The sequence below is a fragment of the Arachis ipaensis genome, chromosome B6, assembly GCF_059453495.1.
Source record: "Arachis ipaensis isolate K30076 ecotype BB chromosome B6, ASM5945349v1, whole genome shotgun sequence".
NCBI classification, from domain to species: Eukaryota; Viridiplantae; Streptophyta; class Magnoliopsida; order Fabales; family Fabaceae; genus Arachis; species Arachis ipaensis.
In genome coordinates this window covers 35,779,172-35,802,779 of record NC_142441.1, presented here as the reverse complement: position 1 = coordinate 35,802,779, position 23,608 = coordinate 35,779,172, and the positions used below count along the sequence as shown (strand labels likewise).

The window sequence follows — 23,608 nt, the reverse complement described above, 5'->3', positions numbered from 1 at the left end:
CTCCAATAGGATCTTGTACATGCATCTTGTTGGGCTGATGCCCTTAAGATCACTTATGGACCACCCAAGAACTGTCTTGTGTGTCCTTAGCACTTGAAGTAGTGCTTTCTCTTCCTATGGATTTAAAGCAGAGCTTATGATCATCGGAAAAGTGTCACCTTCTCCCAGAAATGCATATTTCAGGGATGGTAGTAGTGGTTTGAGCTCGGGTTTAAGGGGCTTCTCCTCTTCTTGAGGAGTCTTAAGAGGTTCTTCTATTTTCTCTGGTTCCTCCATATCAGGCTGAACATCTTTAAAAATGTCCTTTAGCTCTGATTAGAGACTCTCAGTCATATTGACCTCTTCCACCAGGGAGTCAATAATATCAACGCTCAGGTAGTCTTCTGATGTGTCTGGATGCTGCATAGCTTTGACAACATTCAACTTAAACTCATCCTCATTGACTCTCAGGGTTATCTCCCCTTTTTGGACGTTAATGAGGGTTCGTCTAGTTGCTAGAAATGGTCTTCTTAGAATGAGAGTTGCACTCTTGTTCTCCTCCATTTCCAGTACTACAAAGTTAGTAGGAAAGGCAAATGGCCCAACCTTGACAATCATGTCCTTAATTATGCATGATGGGTATTTAAAGGAGCCATCAGCAAGTTGAAGACAGATCCGGGTTGGTTTGACCTCTTCAGTCAAGCCAAGCTTTCTGATAGTGGATGTAGGGATTAGGTTGATACTTGCCCCAAGATCACATAGAGCTGTCTTGGTACAAGTACCCTCTAATGTGCATGGTATCATAAAGCTCCCAGGATCCTTAAGCTTTTCTGGTAAGCTCTTTAAAATGACTGTATTGAACTCTTCAGTGAGGAAGACTTTTTCAGTTTCCCTCCAATCCTTCTTATGACTTAAGATCTCTTTCACGAACTTAGCATAAGAGGGTATTTGCTCAAGTGCCTCTGCAAATGGAATCTTGATTTCAAGAGTCCTGAGATAGTCTGCAAAACGGGCAAATTGTTTATCCTATTCCGCTTGACGGAGTTTCTGAGGATAAGGCATCTTGGCTTTGTATTCTTCAACCTTAGTTGCTGCAGGTTTATTCCCTACATAGGCAGGTTGAGGACCCTTCTTGAGGGAGCTATTATCAGCACTTGCAGGTGTCTGATCCCTCATTGGCGTTTGAACGCCAGGATAGGGAGATGGATGGGCGTTTAACGCCAGATTCCTACCCTTTTCTGGCGTTTGAATGCCTGAAATGGACATGGAGTGGGCGTTTAACGCCAGTTTTTCACCATTTTCTGGCGTTTGAACGCCAGAATCATTCCCTTCTGGGCTCTTATTGTCCTCAGAGGGGTTTTGGGTAGTGGTCTGCTCATCCTCTGTCAGTTGTTCCTTTCTTGGCTTTTTTCTTCCTTGAGTTGAAACATTTAATGTCTTCCCACTCCTTAATTGAATAGCTTGGCATTCTTCTGTTATCTATTTAGATAGCTGCTGTCTTGTCTGATCTAATTGTGCTTCCACATTTTGATTAGCAATTTTAGTGTCTTGGAGCATCTCCTTGAATTCTGCGAACTGTTTTGTTATTATAAGCAACTACTGATTGAGTTCAGTAAGTTGTTCTTGAGGACTAAGTTCACTGGATACTGCTTTAGCCTCTTCTTTCAGGGAGGACTCACTACTTAAGTACAGATGCTGATTTCTAGCAACTGTATCAATGAGCTCTTGAGCCTCTTTAATTGTCTTTCTCATGTGTATAGATCCACCAGCTGAGTGATCTAGAGATATTTGAGCTTTTTCTGTAAGTCCATAGTAAAAGATGTCTAACTGTACCCACTCTGAAAACATTTCAGAGGAGCATTTCCTTAGCATCCCTCTGTACCTCTCCCAGGCATTGTAAAGAGATTCATTATCCTCTTGTTTAAAGCCTTGGATGTCTAGCCTTAGCTGTGTCATCCGTTTTGGAGGGTAATATTGATTCAGGAATTTGTCTGATAACTGTTTCTATGTTCTTATGCTTGCTGTGGGTTGATTATTTAACCACCTCTTAGCTTGATCTTTTACAGCAAATAGAAACAGTAGTAATCTGTAGACATCCTGATCCACTTCTTTATCATGTACTATGTCAGCAATTTGTAAAAACTATGCCAGAAACTCAGTAGGTTCTTCCTGTGGAAGACCGAAATACTGGCAATTTTACTGCACCATGATAATGAGCTGAGGATTTAGCTCAAAACTGCTTGCTCTGATTGGGGGTATACAGAAACTACTCCCGTATGTAGCAGTAATGGGGTTAGCATATGACCTCAGAGTCCTTCTGGACTGTTCATTTCCACTTAGATCCATGATGGAGAAAGGGAGATGATGTAGATTGTAAAATAGAAATAAAGTAAAAGAAAAATCAAAGTATTTTTGTTTTTATTTTATTTATTTAATGCTAATCGAATTCAAAAGAGAAGAAAATAAAATAATTGGGAACTAGAAAAATAAGCTTCGAAAATTAAATAAAATAAAATAAAGTAGATTAAAATAAATAAAAAAAATTCGAATGCTAAAATGGCTGATGAATTAAAAAGATTTGAAAAAGTTTGGATATGAGTTTAAAATTTGAAGATTGAAACTTTCTCAGCAAGGAAACACCAAACTTAAAATTTTTTCAATCAAAATAATAAAGTAGGACAAGTAATTCGAAAATTATGTCTAGAAGGAAAAATATTTAAAAAAAATTTATAAAGGACTTGCAAATTTTGAAGATTGAAATAAAATTAGATAAGATTTTGAAAAAAAAATATGATTTTTGAAAAAGATTTTGAATTTTTAAATTTTAAAACTAAGATAAGATAGAATAAAAAATTTAAAATAAAAATCTGAATTTTTAAAAGTAAAAATCGAAAATTCAATTAAAATAAAGAGAAAAGATATTTTGAATTTAATGAGGAAAGAGAAAAACAATAAAAAGACACCAAATTTAGATCTTTTAGATCAAAACAAAGAAAACAAACAAGAAAACCTTGAATGTTAAGATGAACACCAAGAACACTTTGAAGATCAAGATGAACACCAAGAATAAATTTTAAAAATTTTTAAGAAGATAGAAACACAAAGGACACCAAACTTAAAATTTTTTTATATTTTGGCCACTAATAGTTCAAAAATGTATAAGATAAACAGCAACAAACACCAAACAAGAAATTTTAAAGATCAAATAAGGAAAATAAACAAGAAAGAACTAAGAACATATAATTCGAAAAATTGAAAGAAAAATAAAATCATGCAATTACACCAAACTTAAAATATGAAACTAAACTCAAACAGAAGACTAAATTATGAGGTTATTGGTTTTTAAAAATTTTCGAAAATAATTTAGAAAAATAAAATAAGGATTTTAAAATTTTAACCAAAAACAATAATAAAAGACTCAATTTTAGTGACTCTAAACAAAAAAGATAAATTTTTCCTAATCTAAGCAACAAAATAAACCGTCAGTTGTCCAAACTCGAACAATCCCCGGCAACGGCGCCAAAAACTTGGTGCACGAAATCACAATCATACTTTTGCAATTTCGCACAACTAACCAGCAAGTGCACTAGAGAAATCACAATCATACTTTTGAAATAAATACTTGTTATGCAGTAATGGAGAACAGGTTGAGGTTTTGGAGATGCTCTTTCTTCTGAATCTCTGCTTTCCTACTCTCTTCTTGTTCACGCACGCAAGGCACCTTCCATGGCATGCTATATGTTGGTAGATCACCGTTGTCAATGGCTACCATCCATTCTCTCAGTGAAAATGGTCCAAATGCGCTGTCACCGCACGGCTAATCATCTGTCGGTTCTCACTCATGTTGGAATAGGATCCATTGATCCTTTTGCGTCTGTCACTACGCCCAGCACTCGCGAGTTTGAAGCTCGTCACAGTCATCCCATCCCAGATCCTACTCGGAATACCATAGACAAGGTTTAGACTTTTCGGATCTCAGGAATGGCCGCCAATAATTCTAGCCTATACCACAAAGGTTCTAATCTTAAATTAGAAACCCAAGAGATACGCACTCAAGCTATTACAGATAGAACGGAGGTGGTTGTCAGGCACGCGTTCATAGGTGAGAATGATGATGAGTGTCAAGAATCATCACATTCATCAGGTTGAAGTGCGAGTGAATATCTTAGAATAGAAACAAGTGTGATTGAATGGAAAATAGTAGTAATTACATTAATCCATCGAAGCACAGCAGAGCTCCTCACCCCCAACCATGGAGTTTAGAGACTCATGCTGTAGAAAATACAAGTTCTAATGTAAAATGTTATGAGGTGTCCAATTGAATCTCTTAAAAGTAGTTTTTATACTAAACTAGTGACCTAGGTTTACAGAAAATGAGTAAACTAAGATAGATAATGTAGAAATCCACTTCCACGCCCACTTGGTGTGTGTTTGGACTGAGCATTGAAGCTTTCACATGCATAGGCTGCTCCTGGCGTTTAACTCCAGCTTTTGTGCCAGTTTGGTCATTTAACTCCAACTTTTATGCCAGTTCTGACGTTTAATGCCAGAATAGGGTAGAGACTTGGCGTTAAAGCCAGTTTGCGTGATCTCAACTCGGGCAAAGTATGGACTATTATATATTTCTGGAAAGCTCAGGATGTCTACTTTCCAACGCAATTAAGAGCGTGCTAATTGGGCTTCTGTATCTCCAGAAAATCCATTTCGAGTACAGGGAGGTCAGAATCCAACAGCATCTGCAGTCCTTTTTCAGCCTTGAATCAGATTTTTGCTCATGTCCCTCAATTTCAGCCAGAAAATACCTGAAATTAAATAAAAACATACAAACTCATAGTAAAATCCAGAAATGTGGTTTTTGCATAAAAACTAATAAAAATATACTAAAAAGTGAATAAAATATACTAAAAACCACCTAAAAATAATGCCAAAAAGTGTATAAATTATCCGCTCATCATAGATCCTTCACATTCTTCAAGAGAAGTGCCTTGATCCGATGAGCGTAGTAGAACCAAGCGGTTCACCGCTTTGGCTCTGGTAGCCATAAATTGCCCTTGTATTCTTCAGAATCCTTCTTGCTCTTGGAGAAAAACTTGAAGGTCTTGATGGTCTTGGGCCAAGGGTGGGAAAGCTTCACATTGGGGTGAAAATTCAGGTTCATAGTTTGGGAGAAAGGTTGTATATATGGGAGGTGACTCATGTTGGTAAGTGTTTTGAGGTGGTATGTAAGAAGGTGGGTGGTGGTATTGGTGTGGTGTTTGAAAATGTGGTGATTGAGGATTATGTTAGGGGTATAGGTTATAGGTATATGGTGGTAGAGGTGCATAATCAAAGTAAAATCCACCATATCCTTGGTTTGGGTATGCATATTGGGGAGGGTTTTTCTTATTGTAGTATAGGGGAGGTTGCTCCTTCCAAAATTGATGTTCCAATCCCATGATGCAATCCAAAATTGAAGTTATCAAGCCCTACAAATTGATCACAAACATACTCCAAACCAAGAGGGTGATAACTCACAGAGAAAATTGAAAATAAAAACTAAAGACATCAATTAACAAAAGAGAGAAAATCCTAATTAATAGCAAAAAACAAACAAACAACCCAAAAGGTATCTATTCACACTATTCACATATTCACAACAACCAAAGTCATAGCACTCATTGCACTAGCTCCCCGGTAACGGCGCCAAAAACTTGATGAATGGGATTTTGAATCGATTTGGATTTTTCCACTTAAAATAACTTCCGTTGCAAGTATAGACCAAACCGGCAACTAACTCCCACCATCAAAGTTAAAAATTTCTAATTCAAATTAACCGAGAGTAATCAAATCTCGGGTCGTCTTCCCTAGGAACTAATGCCTAAGAGTGCACAATTTTGGTTGTGGAAAGCAAAGGATGTTTTCAATAAAAAAGCAAACAATAAAGAGATAAAAGAATGATCAAAATTGTAATTAATAAAGTAATAAAGGAATTAAAGAACTATGTATGTAATATGAATAAGTAAAGACTCAAAATTGATGGAAATGTGGTTCAAAACATAAATGGAACCTTGACTTGGGATGAATTATTGAATTCCTTCCTTGTCATAACCACAACTATGATAATTATGATAGATTAATCTCACTTAGTATACCCTTAACATCGAAGAATAAGTCAAGTGAGCATAATTATTATTAATCCATAAATCCTAACTATCTTACTAATTACCTTAGTAAGAAGTTAGCGTTAGTGGAGACAATAACAACTAACAACCCAAGAATTATCACTAAATGTCGGACATTATGACTCTAGTGTCCCATATACTCATTTCCCGAAGTCAAGGGGTGGAAATCTACCCCATAATTAAAATTGGCATTTCATCAAACACATAGTAGGCATAATCATAAAACATGGCAAAATTGGAAAAATGATAAAAACTATGAACCACAAATGATCAAAATCAACAAAAGCAACTCAATAAACATATAATAAGCATCAAACATCAATTTCATTAACTTAAACTCAAAATTGCAAAATTATGTATATATTGATAAAGGAAATTAAAATATAAGGAAGTGTAGAACAAGTAGTATAATAAAAGAGACAATTAAGAGATACTTACAAGGAATTAAGCTAGAATCCAAAATAAAAACTTAAAGCTATAAAATTCTACAAAACCCTAATTAAGAACCCTAAGGAAATTGAGAGAAAAATCTAAACTAAACTATCTTAAAACTACCTAAAATGTGTTGTATAATGTATGGTATGGGTATGGTGTTGCTTCTCCCTTCAAATATGCCCCAAAGCCTTCAAAAATGGGCCAAAAAATCCCCTCAAATTGCCAGCCACGTGACTTTTTAATGAAGTCACGCACAGGGACTTGTGCGTACGTGGTGCACGAATTGTGAATCACACTTTTCACAACTCGTACCACTAACCAGCAAGTGCACTGGGTCGTCCAAGTAATGCCTTACGTGAGTAAGGGTCGAATCCCACGGAGATTGTTGGTTTAAAGCAATCTATGGTTATCTTGCAATTCTTAGTCAGGAAGTCAATTATATTTATCAGTTGAATTGCGAATAAACAAGAGAACATGCGTTAAAGGTTACTTGTTATGTAGTAATGGAGAATATGTTTGAGTTTTGGAGATGCTTTGTCTTCTGAATCTCTGCTTTCCTCTGTCTTCTGATTCACGCACGCACGTCTTTCTATGGCAAGCTGTGTGTAGCTGGATCACCGTTGTCAATGGCTACCATCCATCCTTCCAGTGAAAAGGGTCTAGGTGCGCTGTCACTGCACGGCTAATCATATGCAGGTTCTCAGTTGTACCGAAATAGGATTTACTATCCTTTTGCGTCTATCACTACGCCCAGCACTCGCGAGTTTGAAGTTCGTCACAGTCATCCAATCCCAGAATCCTACTCGGAATACCACAGACAAGGTTTAGACTTTTCGGATTCTCATGAATGCCGCCATCAATCTAGCTTATACCACGGAGATTCTGATTAAGGAATCTAAGAGATATTCATTCAATCTGATGTAGAACGGAGGTGATTGTCAGACACACGTTCATGGATTGAGGAAGGTGATGAGTGTCACTGATCATCACCTTCTCCATAGTTAGGCGCGAATGGATATCTTAGATAGGAACATGCATATTTGAATGGAAAACAGAAATACTTGCATTAATTCATCGAGACACAGCAGAGCTCCTCACCCCCAACAATGGAGTTTAGAGACTCATGCCATCAAAGAGTACAAAGTTTAGATCTAAAATGTCATGAGATGCAAAATAAGTTTCTAAAAGTTGTTTAAATACTAAACTAGTAGCCTAGGTTTACAAAAAGTGAGTAGACTATGACAGTTGGTGCAGAGATCCACTTCTGGGGCCCACTTGGTGTGTGCTGGGGTTAAGACTTAAACAATTCACGTGCATAAGGCTGTTTTGGGCGTTCAACGCCAGGTTTGGATCCATTTCTGGCGTTGAACTCCAACTTTTAATCCTTTTCTGGCGCTGGACGCCAGAATTGGGCAGAGAACTGGTGTTGAACGCCAGTTTACGTCATCTATCCTTGAGCAAAGTATGGACTATTATATATTGTGGGAAAGCCCTGGATGTCTACTTTCCAACGCAATTGGAAGCGCGCCATTTCAATTCTTGTAGCTCCAGAAAATCCACTTTGAGTTCAGGGAGGTCAGAATCCAACAGCATCAGCAGTCCTTTTTCAGCCTGAATCAGATTTTTGCTCAGCTCCCTCAATTTCAGTCAGAAAAATACATGAAATTACAGAAAAATACACAACTCATAGTAAAGTCCAGAAATATGAATTTTTCCTAAAAAATAATGGAAACAAACTAAAAACTCACTAAAACATACTAAAAACTATATGAAATTAACCCCAAAAAGCGTATAAAATATCCGCTCATCACAACACCAAACTTAAACTGTTGCTTGTCCTCAAGTAACTAGACAAATAAAATAGAAGACTAATAGGTTGAGAAGCAATAATATCTCAGAGTTTTGAGTGAAGCTTAGATTCTAATTAGATGAGCGGGACTAGTAGCTTTTTGCTTCCGAACAGTTTTGGCATCTCACTTTATCCATTGAAGCTCAGAGTGATTGGCATCTATAGGAACTTAGAATTCAGATAGTGTTATTGATTCTCCTATTTCAGTATGATGATTCTTGAACACAGCTATTTCATGAGTCTTGGCCGTGGCCCTAAGCACTTTGTTTTCCAATATTACCACCCGATACATAAATGCCACAGACACATAATTGGGTGAACCTTTTAGATTGTGACTCAGCTTTGCTAAAGTCCCCAATTAGAGGTGTCCAGAGTTCTTAAGCACACTCTTCTTTCTGCTTTAGACCTTGACTTTAACCGCTCAGTCTCAAGTTTTCACTTGACACCTTCACGCCACAAGCACATGGTTAGGGACAGCTTGGTTTAGCCGCTTAGGCCAGGATTCTATTCCCTTAGGCCCTCCTATCCACTGATGCTCAAAGCCTTGGGATCCTTTTTATTACCCTTGCCTTTTGGTTTTAAGGGTTATTGGCTTTTTTTTTTGCTGCTTTTTCTTGCTTCAAGAATCATTTTTATGATTTTTCAGATTATCAATAACATGTCTCATGTTCATCATTCTTTCAAGAGCCAACATTTTTAATAGTCTTAAACAACAAATTCAAAAGACATATGCACTGTTCAAGCATTCATTCAGAAGACAGAAAGTATTGCCACCACATGTAACTAATTAGAATTTCTCTTTAAAAAGTCGAAATTTTATTGCCTCTTATTTAAAAGATCTACTATTTTATTCATGTTTGCTGATGATGAGAAAAATAAACTATGGCTTAATTGGAGATAAAATAAAAATAGATACTAATTACTACTATATGAATCCTAAGGTGAACTTCTATAATGACACTATCACAGAGTTAAAGCAGAAATTGGAATTTAATAACCTTTGTTCTGGGAAGTGGATGTTCCTCTGATCCGTGGGGTGCTTGGTCCTTCAAGAGATAACTTCTGGCGCTTCAATTCCCTTAAGTCACGCCCTTGCTCCTCTTGTTCTTTAAACATATAGGTAATAATTTGACTGTGTTCCTTCTGTTCTTTTATTATTTGTTCCATAGCTTCCCGTATCTTGGTAACAGACGTCTCAAGATACTCCCAGTATTCAGATTGAGGGATTTCTGGGAGAAATTCCTGTGTTTTCTTCTTGGTGGGATCATCCTATGCTTGTTGTTTTTCCATTGATGCTTTGGTGATTGGTTTCTCAACTGAGATATACTCAGTTATTCCCATCCTTACTCCAGCGTCCTTGCAGAGCAGAGAAATCACGCTTGGATAAGCCAACCTGGCCTCTTTAGAATTTTTGTTAGCAATTTTGTAGAGTTCAGCTGAGATTAGCTAATGAACCTCCACTTCTTTTCCCATCATGATGCAATGGATCATTACTGCTCTTTTAACAGTTACTTCAGAACGGTTGCTAGTGGGCAACAGAGAATGCCCAATGAAGTCCAGCCATCCTCTGGCAACTGGTTTAAGATCTTTTTTCTTGAGTTGATTTGGGACACCCTTTGTGTTGGTGGTCCACCTGGCTCCAGGGATACATATGTCCTCTAGAATCTTATCCAGGCCCTTGTCTGTTCTCATCATTCTCCTGTTGAAGGAGTCTGGATCATCTTTCAGCTGAGGTAGCTTTAGGATCTCCCTGATCCTGTCAGGGTAGGTATGAACAATCTTTCCTCTGACCACGGTCCGATAGTCATAGAAAGCAGTCCCAGATAGTTTCTGCTTGTCAGTTTGCCACATATTAGCATAGAACTCCTGAACCATGTTCCTCCCTACTTTCGTTTCAGGATTAGCTAGGACTTCCCAGTTCCTGATTCGAATTTGCTCCTAGATCTCTGGATATTCATCTTCTTTCAGATCGAATCTAACTTCCGGAATCACTGATCTCAGACCCATTATTTTGTTATAATGGTCTGAATGTTCTTTAGATAAGAACTTCCCTTGATTCCAAAGTAGTTTTGGAACGCTCTCTTTCTTGCCTCTTGGAGTGGGTTGTTTTCCTTTAGGAGCCATGATCTTAGTGATCGTGGATAAACACACCAAACTTAGAGGTTTGCTTGTCCTCAAGCAAAAGAAAAGAAAGGAGAGGGATAGAAGGAGAGCTAGGTGCAATTGCTGATGGAAGGGGAGGGAGGCCAAACCCAAATTTAAAGGGAGGGAGGGTGGGTTTTCGAAAAAAGAGATAAAGATATGATAAACAAGATTGATTTGGAAAAGATAAGATAGAAGATATGATAAGAGAGGATATAGTTTAAAATTGAAAAGATATGAAAGATTTTTGAAAAAGATAGATCTAGATTTTGAAAAAGATAAAGTGGAGATTTTGAAAAAGATATTGATGAGTTGAAAAGATAGTTTTGTTTTAAGAAAAGATTTGAAAAGAGTTGGATTGAATATGCAAAGAGGCTTGGTGCTTATGAATTAAGATACATTTGATATTTTTAAAGAGGGATTTTCGAAATCAAGGTTCTTAACATGTTTATGCAAGAAATCATGAATTAAAAACATGGAATTTTAAAATTAGAATGAAAAAATATGAAGAAGAATGATTTTTACCTCCTCTCCACTATCCTGGCCTTTGAACGCCCAAACACTGCCTGTTTTGGGCGTTCAACGCCCAAATGCTGCTCTCCTGGGCGTTCAACGCCCAATTGTTGCCCTTTTCTGGCGTTGAACGCCAGATTGCTATCCTTACTGGCGTTCAGCGCCCACTGGCTGCCCCTTTTGGGCGCTGAACGCCCAAAATAGGCTCTTACTGGCGTTTTCTTGTCAGTGAGCTCTTTTTCTCTGTTTTGTGTGCAGATTCCTTCTGTAACCCTGTGAACTTATGCAATTGATTCTTTACCTTGTTATCAATGAACTCTATATAAACAAATAAAAATAAAAATAGGGCAAAATGCTTAGAGGATTGATGCCCCATGGCTGGGTTGCCTCCCAGCAAGCGCTTCTTTATTGTCTTTAGCTGGACCTTGCCGAGCTTTTAATCTAGCTTCAGCCTTGAGCACTCTTGCTCAACGTTGCCTTCAAGATAGTGCTTGATTCTTTGTCCATTGACAATGTACTTCTTATCAGAATCAATATCCTGAAGCTCCACAAAACCATATGGTGATACACTTGTAATCACATATGGTCCCCTCCACCGGGATTTCAGTTTCCCGGGGAATAGCCTGAGCCTAGAGTTGAACAACAGAACCTTTTGTCCTGGTTCAAAGATTCTAGATGACAGCTTTCTGTCATGCCACTTTTTTTATTTCTCTTTATAAAGCTTGGCATTTTTGAAAGCTGTGAATCTGAATTCCTCTAGCTCATTTAGCTGGGGCAATCTTTTTTCTCCTGCTAATTTGGCATCAAAGTTTAGGAATCTGGTTACCCAGTAGGCTTTATGTTCCAGTTCCACGGGCAGGTAACATGCCTTACCATACACAAGTTGGTATGGAGAGGTCCCTATAGGGGTCTTGAATGCTGTTCTATAAGCCCACAGAGCATCATCCAAGCTCCGTGCCCAATCCTTTCTCCGGGTACTTACTGTCCGTTCTAGGATTCTCTTTAATTCTCTGTTAGAGACTTCCGCTTGCCCATTAGTTTGTGGATGATATGGAGTAGCCACCTTATGGCGAATTCCATACCGAACCATGGCAGAGTAAAGCTGTTTATTGCAGAAGTGAGTGCCCCCATCACTGATTAGTACTCTAGGGACACCAAACCTGCTAAAGATATATTTCTGGAGGAACTTCAGCACTGTTTTAGTATCATTGGTGGGCGTGGCAATGGCCTCAACCCATTTTGATACATAGTCAACTGCCACCAGAATATAAGTGTTTGAGTATGATGGTGGGAAAGGTCCCATGAAGTCAATTCCCCATACATCAAACAACTCAATTTCCAAGATTCCTTGTTGAGGCATGGTGTAACCATGAGGCAGATTACCAGCTCTTTGGCAACTGTCACAGTTACGTACAAACTCTCGGGAATCTTTATAGATTGTGGGCCAATAGAAGCCACATTGGAGGACCTTGGTGGCTGTTCGCTCACCTCCAAAATGGCCTCCATATTTAGATCCATGGCAATGCCACAGGATCCTCTGTGCTTCTTCTCTAGGCACACACCTACGGATTATTCCGTCTGCACATCTCTTAAAGAGATAGGGTTCATCCCACAAGTAGTACTTTGCATCAGTAATTAATTTCTTCTTTTGTATCCTGTTGTACTCCTTGGGTATGAACCTTGCAGCTTTATAGTTTGCAATATCGGCAAACCATGGTGTTTCCTGAATGGCAAATAAATGCTCATCCGGAAAAGTCTCAGAGATCTCAAGAGAGGGGAGGGGCGTCCCTTCTACTGGCTCTATCCGGGACAGATGATCAGCCACTTGGTTCTCTGTCCCTTTTCTGTCTCTTATTTCTATATCAAACTCTAGCAGAAGCAACACCCATCTGATGAGCCTGGGTTTTGAATCCTGTTTTGTGAGTAGATATTTAAGAGCAGCATGATCAGTATACACAATCACTTTTGATCCTACTAAGTATGATCTGAACTTGTCAATGGCGTAAACCACTGCAAGTAATTCTTTTTCTATGGTTGTGTAATTTTTCTGGGCATCATTTAGAACACGACTAGCGTAATAAATGACGTGCAGAAGCTTGTCATGCCTCTGTCCCAACACTGCACCAATGGCGTGATCACTGGCATCACACATTAGCTCAAATGGTAATGTCCAGTCTGGTGCAGAAATAACTGGTGCTGTGACCAGCTTAGCTTTCAGCATTTCAAACGCCTGCAGGCACTCTGTGTCAAACACAAATGGCGTGTCAGCAGCTAGCAGATTGCTTAGAGGTTTTGCGATTTTTGAAAAATCCTTTATAAACCTCCTATAGAATCCTGCATGCCCCAGAAAGCTTCTGATTGCCTTAACATTGGCGGGTGGTGGTAATTTTTCAATTACCTCTATTTTTGCTTGATCCACCTCTATTCCCTTGTTTGAGATTTTATGCCCAAGAACAATCCCTTCAGTCACCATGAAGTGACATTTTTCCCAGTTTAAAACTAGGTTGGTCTCTTGGCATCTTTTCAGAACAAGTTTCAAGTGATCAAGACAGGAGCTGAATGAGTCTCCATATACTGAGAAGTCATCCATGAAGACTTCCAGAAATTTTTCCACCATATCAGAGAAAATAGAGAGCATGCATCTCTGGAAGGTTGCAGGCGCATTGCACAGCCCAAATGGCATCCTTCTATAAGCAAACACTCCAGATGGACATGTGAATGCTGTTTTCTCTTGATCCTGAGGATCTACTGCAATCTGGTTATAGCCTGAGTAGCCGTCCAAAAAGCAGTAATAATCATGACCTGGTAGTCTTTCTAGCATCTGGTCTATGAATGGTAAAGGAAAATGATCCTTTCTGGTGGCTGTATTGAGCCTTCTGTAGTCAATACACATGCGCCACCCTGTAACTGTTCTTGTAGGAACCAGTTCATTTTTTTCATTATGAATCACTGTCATGCCTCCCTTTTTTGGGACGACTTGGACAGGGCTCACCCATGGGCTATCAGAAATAGGATAAATAATCCCAGCCTCTAGTAATTTGATGACCTCTTTCTGCACCACTTCCTTCATGGCTGGATTTAGCCGTCTCTGTGGTTGAACCACTAGTTTAGCATTATCCTCCAATAAGATTTTGTGCATGCATCTAGCTGGGCTTATGCCCTTAAGGTCACCTATGGACCACCCAAGAGCTGTTTTGTGTGTCCTTAGCACTTGAATAAGTGCTTCCTCTTCCTGTGAATTTAAGGCAGAGCTTATGATCACTGGAAAAGTGTCACCTTCTCCCAGAAATGCATATTTTAAGGATGGTGGTAATGGCTTGAGCTCGGGTTTAGGAGGTTTTTCTTCTTCCAGAAGAAATTTCAGAGGCTCTTTCATGTCCTCTGAATCCTCTAAATCAGGCTGAACATCTTTCAAGATGTTTTCCAACTCTGATTCGAGACTCTCAGCCATGTTGATCTCTTCTACCAAAGAGTCAATAAGATCAACTTTCATGCAGTCTTTTGATGTGTCAGGATGCTGCATGGCTTTAACAGCGTTCAACTTAAACTCATCATCATTGACTCTCAGGGTTATTTCCCCCTGTTGGACGTCAATGAGGGATCGTCCAGTTGCTAGGAAGGGTCTTCCTAGAATGAGAGTAGCACTGTTGTGCTCCTCCATTTCCAGCACAACAAAGTCAGTGGGAAAGGCGAATGGCCCAACTCTGACAATCATGTCTTCAATCACGCCTGATGGGTATTTAGTGGAGCCATCAGCAAGTTGGAGACATATCCGGGTTGGTTTAACTTCTTCAGTTAAGCCAAGCTTTCTGATAGTGGATGCAGGTATTAGGTTGATGCTTGCCCCAAGATCGCATAAAGCTGTCTTGGTGCATTGACCTTCTAATATGCATGGTATCAGAAAACTCCCAGGGTCTTTAAGCTTTTCAGGGAAGCTCTTTAGAATGAATGCACTGCATTCTTCAGTGAGGAGAACTCTTTCTGTTTCTCTCCAATCCTTTTTATGACTCAAGATCTCTTTCATGAACTTGGCATAAGAAGGTATTTGCTCAAGTGCTTCTGCAAATGGAATCTTTATTTCAAGAGTCCTGAGATAATCTGCAAAGCGAGCAAATTGCTTATCCTGCTCCTCTTTCCGGAGTTTTTGAGGATAAGGTACCTTGGCTTTATATTCTTCAACCTTAGTTGCTGTAGGTTTATTGCCTACAGAAGTGGTTGAAGAAGCCTTTTTAGAGGGGTTGCTATCAGCATTTATGTGTGTCTGATCCCTCACTGGCAATTGAGTGCCAGAGTTAGAAACTGGAGTGACATTAAATGCCAACTCCTTGTCTATTCCTGGCGTCTGAACGCCAGAACTGTGCCCATTTTGGGCGTTCAGCGCCAGATCTTGCCCATTTTGGGCGTTCAACGCCAGATCTTTGCTTATTTCTGGCGTTGAACGCCAGTCCTGCCGTGTTTCTGGCGTTGAACACCAATCCTGAGCATGGTCTGGGCGTTCAGCGCCAGCCTTCCACCAAATTTATGGTGTTTTAGTTCCAGAATTACTTTTTCCTGTGCTCTTACTGTCCTCAGGTGAATTTTGGGTGGTTTGCTCATTTCTTAGCTTTTTGCTGCCTTGAGGTGGGGTATTTAATGTTTTCCCACTTCTTAATTGAATTGCTTGGCATTCTTCTGTTATTTGCCTTGACAGCTGCTGCTTTGTTTGCTTAAACTGTTCTTCCATATGTATATTAGCCATCCTTGTCTCTTGTAGTCTCTCTTTGAATTCGGCTAACTGCTTTGTTAGAAAGTCCAATTGCTGATTGAATTCAGCAGCTTGTTTTACAGGACTGAGTTCAGCAGTTGCTGTTTTAACCTCTTCTTTCATGGAAGGGTCACTGCTTAGGTACAGATGCTGATTCCTGGCAACTGTATCAATGAGCTCTTGAGCCTCTTCAATTGTCTTTCTCATGTGGATAGATCCACCAGCTGAGTAATCTAGAGACATCTGAGCTCCTTCAGCAAGCCCATAATAGAAGATGTCTAACTGAACCCACTCTGAAAACATTTCAGAAGGGCATTTTCGTAGCATCTCTCTGTATCTCTCCCAGGCATCATAAAGAGATTCACTATCTCCTTGTTTAAAGCCTTGGATGTCTAGCCTTAGCTGTGTCATCCGTTTTGGGGGAAATTATTGATTCAGGAATTTTTCTGTCAGCTGTTTCCATGTCCTTATGCTGGCCTTAGGTTGGTTATTCAACCACCTCTTAGCTTGATCTTTTACAGCAAATGGAAACAGTAATAGTCTGTAGACATCCTGATCTATTTCTTTATCATGTACTGTGTCAGCAATCTGTAGAAACTGTGCCAGAAACTCTGTAGGTTCTTCCTGTGGAAGACCGGAATACTGGCAACTTTGCTGCACCATGATAATGAGCTGAGGATTCAACTCAAAGCTACTGACTCCAATGGAAGGTATGCAGATGCTACTCCCATATGAAGCAGTAGAGGGGTTAGAATATGACCCCAGAGTCCTCCTGGACTGTTCATTTCTGCTTAGATCCATGATGGAGAAAGGGAGATGATGTCAAATAAAAAATTTATTTTTATTTATTTATTTATTTACTTATTTAGAAAATAAATAAAATAAAAAAATAAAGAGAGAAAAAATAGGTGAATATTTTCGAAAAATTGAGGAGAGAGAAAGTGGTTAGGAAGTTTTGAAAAAGGTATGATTTGGAAAAGATTTTAAATTTTGAAAAAAAAAATCTGAATTTTTAGAAATTAATTTTCGAAAATTTGTTTTATAAATAGAGAGAAAAAATATTTTTGAATTTAGTGAGGAAAGAGAAAAACAATAAAATAGCACAAGATTTAAAATTTTTTTGATCTAATGCTCCTAGTTTTTGAAAATTTTGGAGAGAAAACACCAAGGAACACTAAACTTAAAATTTTTAGAAAACCAACTAAAATTTTCGAAAATCAAAGGGAAATCAACAAGAAAACACCAAACTTAAAGTTTGGCACAAAATTTAATAGAGAAAATATTATTTTTGAAAAAGATTTTAAAAAGAGTGTACCAAACTGCCACGGACTTAGACCAACGCTCTAGCCAATTGGGCAATAAATGTAACACTTGTTTTGAAGAAGGATATTTTTAACCAAGAACAATAATAAGAGACTCTAAACCAAAAAGAAAAATTTTCCTAATCTAAGCAACAAAATAAGCCGTCAGTTGTTCAAACTCAAACAATTCCCGGCAACGGCGCCAAAAACTTGGTGCACGAATTGTGAATCACACTTTTCACAACTCGTACCACTAACCAGCAAGTGCACTGGGTCGTTCAAGTAATACCTTACGTGAGTAAGGGTCGAATCCCACGGAGATTGTTGGTTTGAAGCAATCTATGGTTATCTTGCAATTCTTAGTCAGGAAGTCAATTATAGTTATCAGTTGAATTGCAAATAAACAAGAGAGCATGGGTTAAAGGTTACTTGTTATGCAGTAATGGAGAATATGTTGGAGTTTTGGAGATGCTTTGTCTTCTGAATCTCTGCTTTCCTCTGTCTTCTGATTCACGCACGCACGTCTTTCTATGGCAAGCTGTGTGTAGGTGGATCACCGTTGTCAATGGCTACCATCCATCCTTCCAGTGAAAAGGGTCCAGGTGCGCTGTCACCGCACGGCTAATCATCTGCAGGTTCTCAGTTGTACCGGAATAGGATTTACTATCCTTTTGCGTCTGTCACTACGCCCAGCACTCGCGAGTTTGAAGTTCGTCACAGTCATCCAATCCCAGAATCCTACTCGGAATATCACAGACAAGGTTTAGACTTTCCGAATTCTCATGAATGCCGCCATCAATCTAGCTTATACCACGGAGATTCTGATTAAGGAATCTAAGAGATATTCATTCAATCTGATGTAGAACGGAGGTGATTATCATACACACGTTCATGGATTGAGGAAGGTGATGAGTGTCACTGATCATCACCTTCTCCATAGTTAGGCGCAAATGGATATCTTAGATAGGAACATGCATGTTTGAATGGAAAACAGAAATACTTGCATTAATTCATCGAGACACAGCAGAGCTCCTTGATTGGATATTTTTGCGGAGAAACGAATTTCTCCAAAACACCCAAAACTAACCGGCAAGTGCACCGGGTCGTATCAAGTAATAAAACTCACGGGAGTGAGGTCGATCCCACAGGGATTGATGGATCAAGCAACTTTAGTGGGTGATTAGTTTAGTCAAGCTAACATTGAGTGATTTGAATGACAATTGAAGCCAACAGAATGTAAACTTGCAGGAATTATAAAGTGCAGAAAGTAAAATTGCAAGTAACTTAAAGAGCAAGAAAGTAAAATAGATGAAACTTAAATTGCAAGAAATATAAATTGCATGAAAGTAAAGGGGACTGGGTGCAGGAAAATTAAATGAAAGCAGTAAATCAAAGCTTAGAACAATTGCAAGGAAATTAAAATTGCATGAAAAGTAAATTCAGATCACAGTGGCTCAAATGTAAAATGCAGAGGAACAAAAGTGCTGGAAAGTAAATTGGGAACAAGGAGATCAGAGAGCAAAGTGACTGTGCTTAATTTACAGAAATTTAAAAGGATGTTGAAGATCTCAGGAGTGGATCCTTCCTTGATTCAACAAGAGAAAAGTTGCAGAGAATTAAAAAAGATTGCAGAAGAAGTAAAGAGAAGTTGCAAATAGAGAATGAAAACAGAATTCCTTCCAATCTCAATTCAAGATTTAAAACAGAAAATGAAACTCAGAGAGAGAGCTCTGTATTCCTAATGCTCCCTAGTGGAGCTCGCCCCCCTTCTCTCTATTCGGGCCTCTTTCTAAAATGAGAATGATGCCTTATATAGGCATTTTTACAAAATAAAATTCAAAACAAATTACAACTAAAATAAAATTTCTATTCTAACTATCTCTTGTGCCTTTGAGTGATGATAATGGGCCCTTGCTCTTGATGGAATTGGGTTGATAGAGGCCTTGGTTGATTGCTCTTGGAGTTGGAGAGAGAACCGAATTGAACCGGGTTGGAATCATGAAAGCTTGAGTAAAAGTTGGAGTAAAAGTTCGGGTCTAACTTTTGCTCCAACTTTTCACATCAGCACCCTTGTTTTGCTGATACCAACGTTGGGGCAAAAGTTAGGGGTCAAACTTTTGCTCCAACGTTGGCCCCCTTGTGTGCATGTATGGGGTGCTACTTTGTCCTCTTGTCAACGTTGCCAATTTCATGCTAACTATAGACTATTATATATGGTTGGAAAGCTCTGAATGTCAGCTTTCTAACCCAATTAGAATCACCTCAATTGGACATCTACAACTCAAGTTATGCTCATTTGAAGAGGACAAGGTTGCTGGCTTTGGTGTGCAGCGTTTGAGGCGACGTTTGCCTCAAACGTGGTCGAAAACGCCAGTTCTGGAGGCTCAAACATATTGTCCACCCCATATTATTATACATTGTTGGAAAGCCCTGGATGTCTATTTTCCAATGCCGTTGGGAGCACATCATTTGGAGCTCTACAGCTCGAGTTATACTCCGTTGAAGGTGCAGAGGTCAGTTGGCCTCACTGCAGGTTGCCACCATGTTCGTTTATACTCATTGCGGGGCAGTTTTCTCCCTCAATTTTAGTGTCCACCATGTAGTGCCATATATACTTGGAAAGCTCTCGATTCCTACTTTCCATTGCTTTTTGAATCACCTCATTTGGAGCTCTGTAGCTAAAGTTATTCTTGTTGGAAGTATACCCCTTGCACACTCATGGCGCCAATGTTAGCCAAAAAGTTAGAGGCTAACGTTGGCGCAAACTTTTGCTCCCCCTTTGTATTGTTCATGTGCCAACGTTAGCCCAAAAGTTAGAGGCTAACGTTGGCACAAACTTTTGGTGGCCAGGGGGTGTTTTTCTCATGCCAACGTTAGCCACAAAGTTAGGGGCTAACGTTGGCGCAAACTTTTGGTGCCCAGGGAGTAACTTTCATGTGCCAACGTTAGCCCAAAAGTTAGGGGCTAACGTTGGGGCTAACTTTTCACCCAAAAGTTTGTGCAAAAGTTTGAGGCTAACTTTTGGTCCAGCTTTTTGCTTCCTGGTTCATTTTCAATTAATCCAAAAGTTTGAGCTAAAGTTTGAGGCAAACTTTTGCTCAAACTTTTTGTCCTCTCTTCCTCCTAGCCATTCCTCCTTGCTTCAACCTTTCTCCAAGCTTTCTTCACCTATCATTAATCAACCAAACACATCAAAGCTATGCTCAAAATCATGAGATATTCATTCTTTCATAATATGTGACAATTATAGCATAAAACCTCATGAAATAGCATGAATTCATACATGATTGATTAAATCAAAGGAAGCATGAAAATCTACCCAATTGGCTTGCTTATGGCTCAAGAAAGTGCATAAAACCTATTGAAAACAAATGAAAAAGCATAAAAAAACATGACATGGTGACATGTCATCACAACACCAAACTTAAACCTTGCTTGTCCCCAAGCAAGAAAAGAATCATGCAATAGAGATTGACAATCCAAGGTAAGAAGAATAGCAACTCAATGTTCATGGTAAGCTAGTTTTCTAAGCATGCTACAATCACAAAAGAAATGTAAATGATTGATGCTTCCATCTAGCTCAATTTATGAAATCTTTCTCTTATATTTCTTCCTTGAAACAAGCTTTTGATTTTCTTATTTAGCTTCTCCTTTTGGGTGCTTTGCCCCATGAGTTGATAACAAAGCTACGACTTCTAAATGCTTTGTTTTCAAGTATTACTACTTGATACATAAGCACCACAAGCATTTGATTAGAGGACTTCATTAAGCTCATTTTTCTTTTCTTTTCTTGACTCTCTAATCATTGATGCTCAGAGCCTTGAGCTTTGAGGGAGTGCTTTTGCACTTTGAGCCTAACCTTGACTTCTAAGTGTTTTGTTTTCAAGCATTTGGCTTGATACATAAACACCACAAGTACTTAACAAATAAATTGCCATTGGTACTCAGAGCCTTCAGCTTTCTCATTCTTTCCCTTTTTCTTTTCTTGCTTTAATTGTATTTGCCTCTTCAAGGTTTTCATGATTTTCAAAAGATTTCACAAAATGTCCTAGATGAAAACTTCAATTAAATAAAATCCAATGCAATTGAGCAACAATTAACCATACTAGCCTTCCAATTCTTGTATGCACATGATAAATTCTTCTTTAATGCCTTGTTTGTTTATGATCATGATGCTTTACTGCTTTTGAATTCACAAAACTCAAGTTGGTAATCACAATGGCACAGCACCATGTTGCAATTTAGAAATCAAACTATGCCTTTTCATACGCACATGCATACAGAGAAGGTCAAGACAATCATGCAGTTTATAGTGCTTGAAACAAATGAGAGGAAAAGGAACTTTACAACCTTGTAGTTCATATTCTCTATTGTTGTCATTTTCCTCTCATTCTCCTCCTTCCCATACCAAACTCAGAATGCTTGCTCATCCTCAAGCAACTATTAGAACCGTGGCTATGGGGCTAAGATGGATCATGAATGTCTTACACAAGAAATGTTAGTAGTACATGTGTTTCAAGCAAGCAAAATTAAAGATAATAATCAAGTCACAAGAGACAGAGACATTGTGATTGCAAGCTTAAGAAGGTGAGCATAATACTTTGCGTAAAGAATAAGTGGCACACTAAACTTAGTGTGACACTTTCACTTGGAATCAATGCAAGTATCCAGTAAAGATTTGAAGCAAATTGTGTTGCATAGCAACACCAAACTTAGAATGCAATCCTATGTCCATTTATTTGAATTAAAACCAAGCAAATGAAACTGTTCTTTATTAAATACAATCACTAAGCCAAGAATCTGTCATTAATAAAGCTCTCTTGGTGATGTATTAATAAACACAGCAAATAAGCAAACTAAAATGAAAGCATTAAAAACAAAGAATTAACTAAAGTAAACAGAATAACAAAATATCAAACCAAAAGAAAATTAACACTGCAAAGACATTATGGTTATGCAGACAAGTGGTGTTGCTGAATGATTTGCATAGAAAAATAGGTGGCACACCAAACTTAGAATCTTGGTGTGTCACTTTCATTTTTGATTTGATGCAATCATCCAAAAAGATTGAAAAACAATTTGTTGCAAGGCAACACCAAACTTAGAATGTAACCATATGCCAATTTATTGAATTTAAACAAAGCAAGGAGAAGAAATGTACCTACTGTCTACTTGTTCTTTACTTTCTTCCTCTTCTTCCAATTTGTTAAGAGAAATGACTTCAAAGGAGGAGAAGTTTCAGCTACTGTCCCTTGCCTTGGCCTTTCCTCAGCAAGCTTCCTTTTGCAAATGGCTTGATTGATCTTGCTTGCTGGATCAGGGACAGGATTGGTGCTCTTGTTAGTTGCCTTCACTTCTTTGAATCCAAGTCTTGGTTGCTGTGTGATTATTGGAGTTTTGTATTCATCCAGAGCCTTTTGAATCGGTGGTTCCATGAACTCTTCCTCACTTGAGTGTAAATTTTCTGGAATGACTTCCTCACTTTCTTGCTCCTCCACTTCCTCTTTTACACTCAACATTTGTTTTAATAGCTCTATCATGGAGGAGGTTTGTTGATCTTTCCAACATTTCTTCATCTCCTCTTCATATTTTTCGATCACAGATTCAAGGGAAGTTTGTGAAGGTTGTGAATGTTCATGTTCCTTTATCACCTCAAGAGCAGTTTCAGGTTCCACTACTTTCACCACCTCTTCCTTTTTTGCAATTTCACTTGACACAGGGACCTTGCATTCTTGTTTTTCCATTTTCTCCTTCCTTGCATTCAACAATTGGCCTGCCATCACTTCCATGTTTTTGAGGGAGTTTTCTAGTTCTTTATGGTATTTCTCTTCCTCCTCCGCAAATCTTTTGAGCATGGACTCAAGCTTTGAGAGGCTTTGGTTCATGGAAGTTTGTGTGGGTGGTGAGTTTTGACAGAGGCTTTCTGTTGAAGCGTAGTCAAGTGATGATATCTTCGGATGAATATCATGTGGAGCATTAGAATTCCCTTCCCAGCCACCATTAGAATCATGACTTGCATCATTTTGTGGTGGAGGGAAATATCCCATATAATTTTCTTTCTCATCTTGTGGTTCTGAAGCATAGCTCCATGACTTGGAGTGCTCAGAATTGGTATTTTCTTGGTGATATTCCCAGCCACCATTAGAGATTGGTGATGGTGGGTGATATCCCATAAAATTTTGTTTGACCAAATGATGAGTTGAACTCCATTTGTATTTTGCAAACATCAATGAAAATTGAAATTACTCATATCAGAGATGAGAATTTCTTAGTGAGGCAAAAACACAAACACCTTGGTTTCAGCTTAGAACAGAGAACAAAAATAAAGAAAATGCTTGATCTAAACTTCTCACCCACATAATCATTGTTGATCTAAATCAATCCCCGGCAACGGCGCCAAAAACTTGATTGGATATTTTCGCGGAGAAACGAATTTCTCCAAAACACCCAAAACTAACCGGCAAGTGTACCGGGTCGTATCAAG

General features: G+C 38.6%; 1 pseudogene; it reads right to left on the bottom strand.

Annotated features, from left to right (window-relative positions):
* Positions 1-315: 315 nt before the first annotated feature.
* Positions 316-1,041, bottom strand: LOC148555134 (uncharacterized; annotated as a pseudogene).
* Between the last annotated feature and the right edge of the window lie 22,567 nt (positions 1,042-23,608).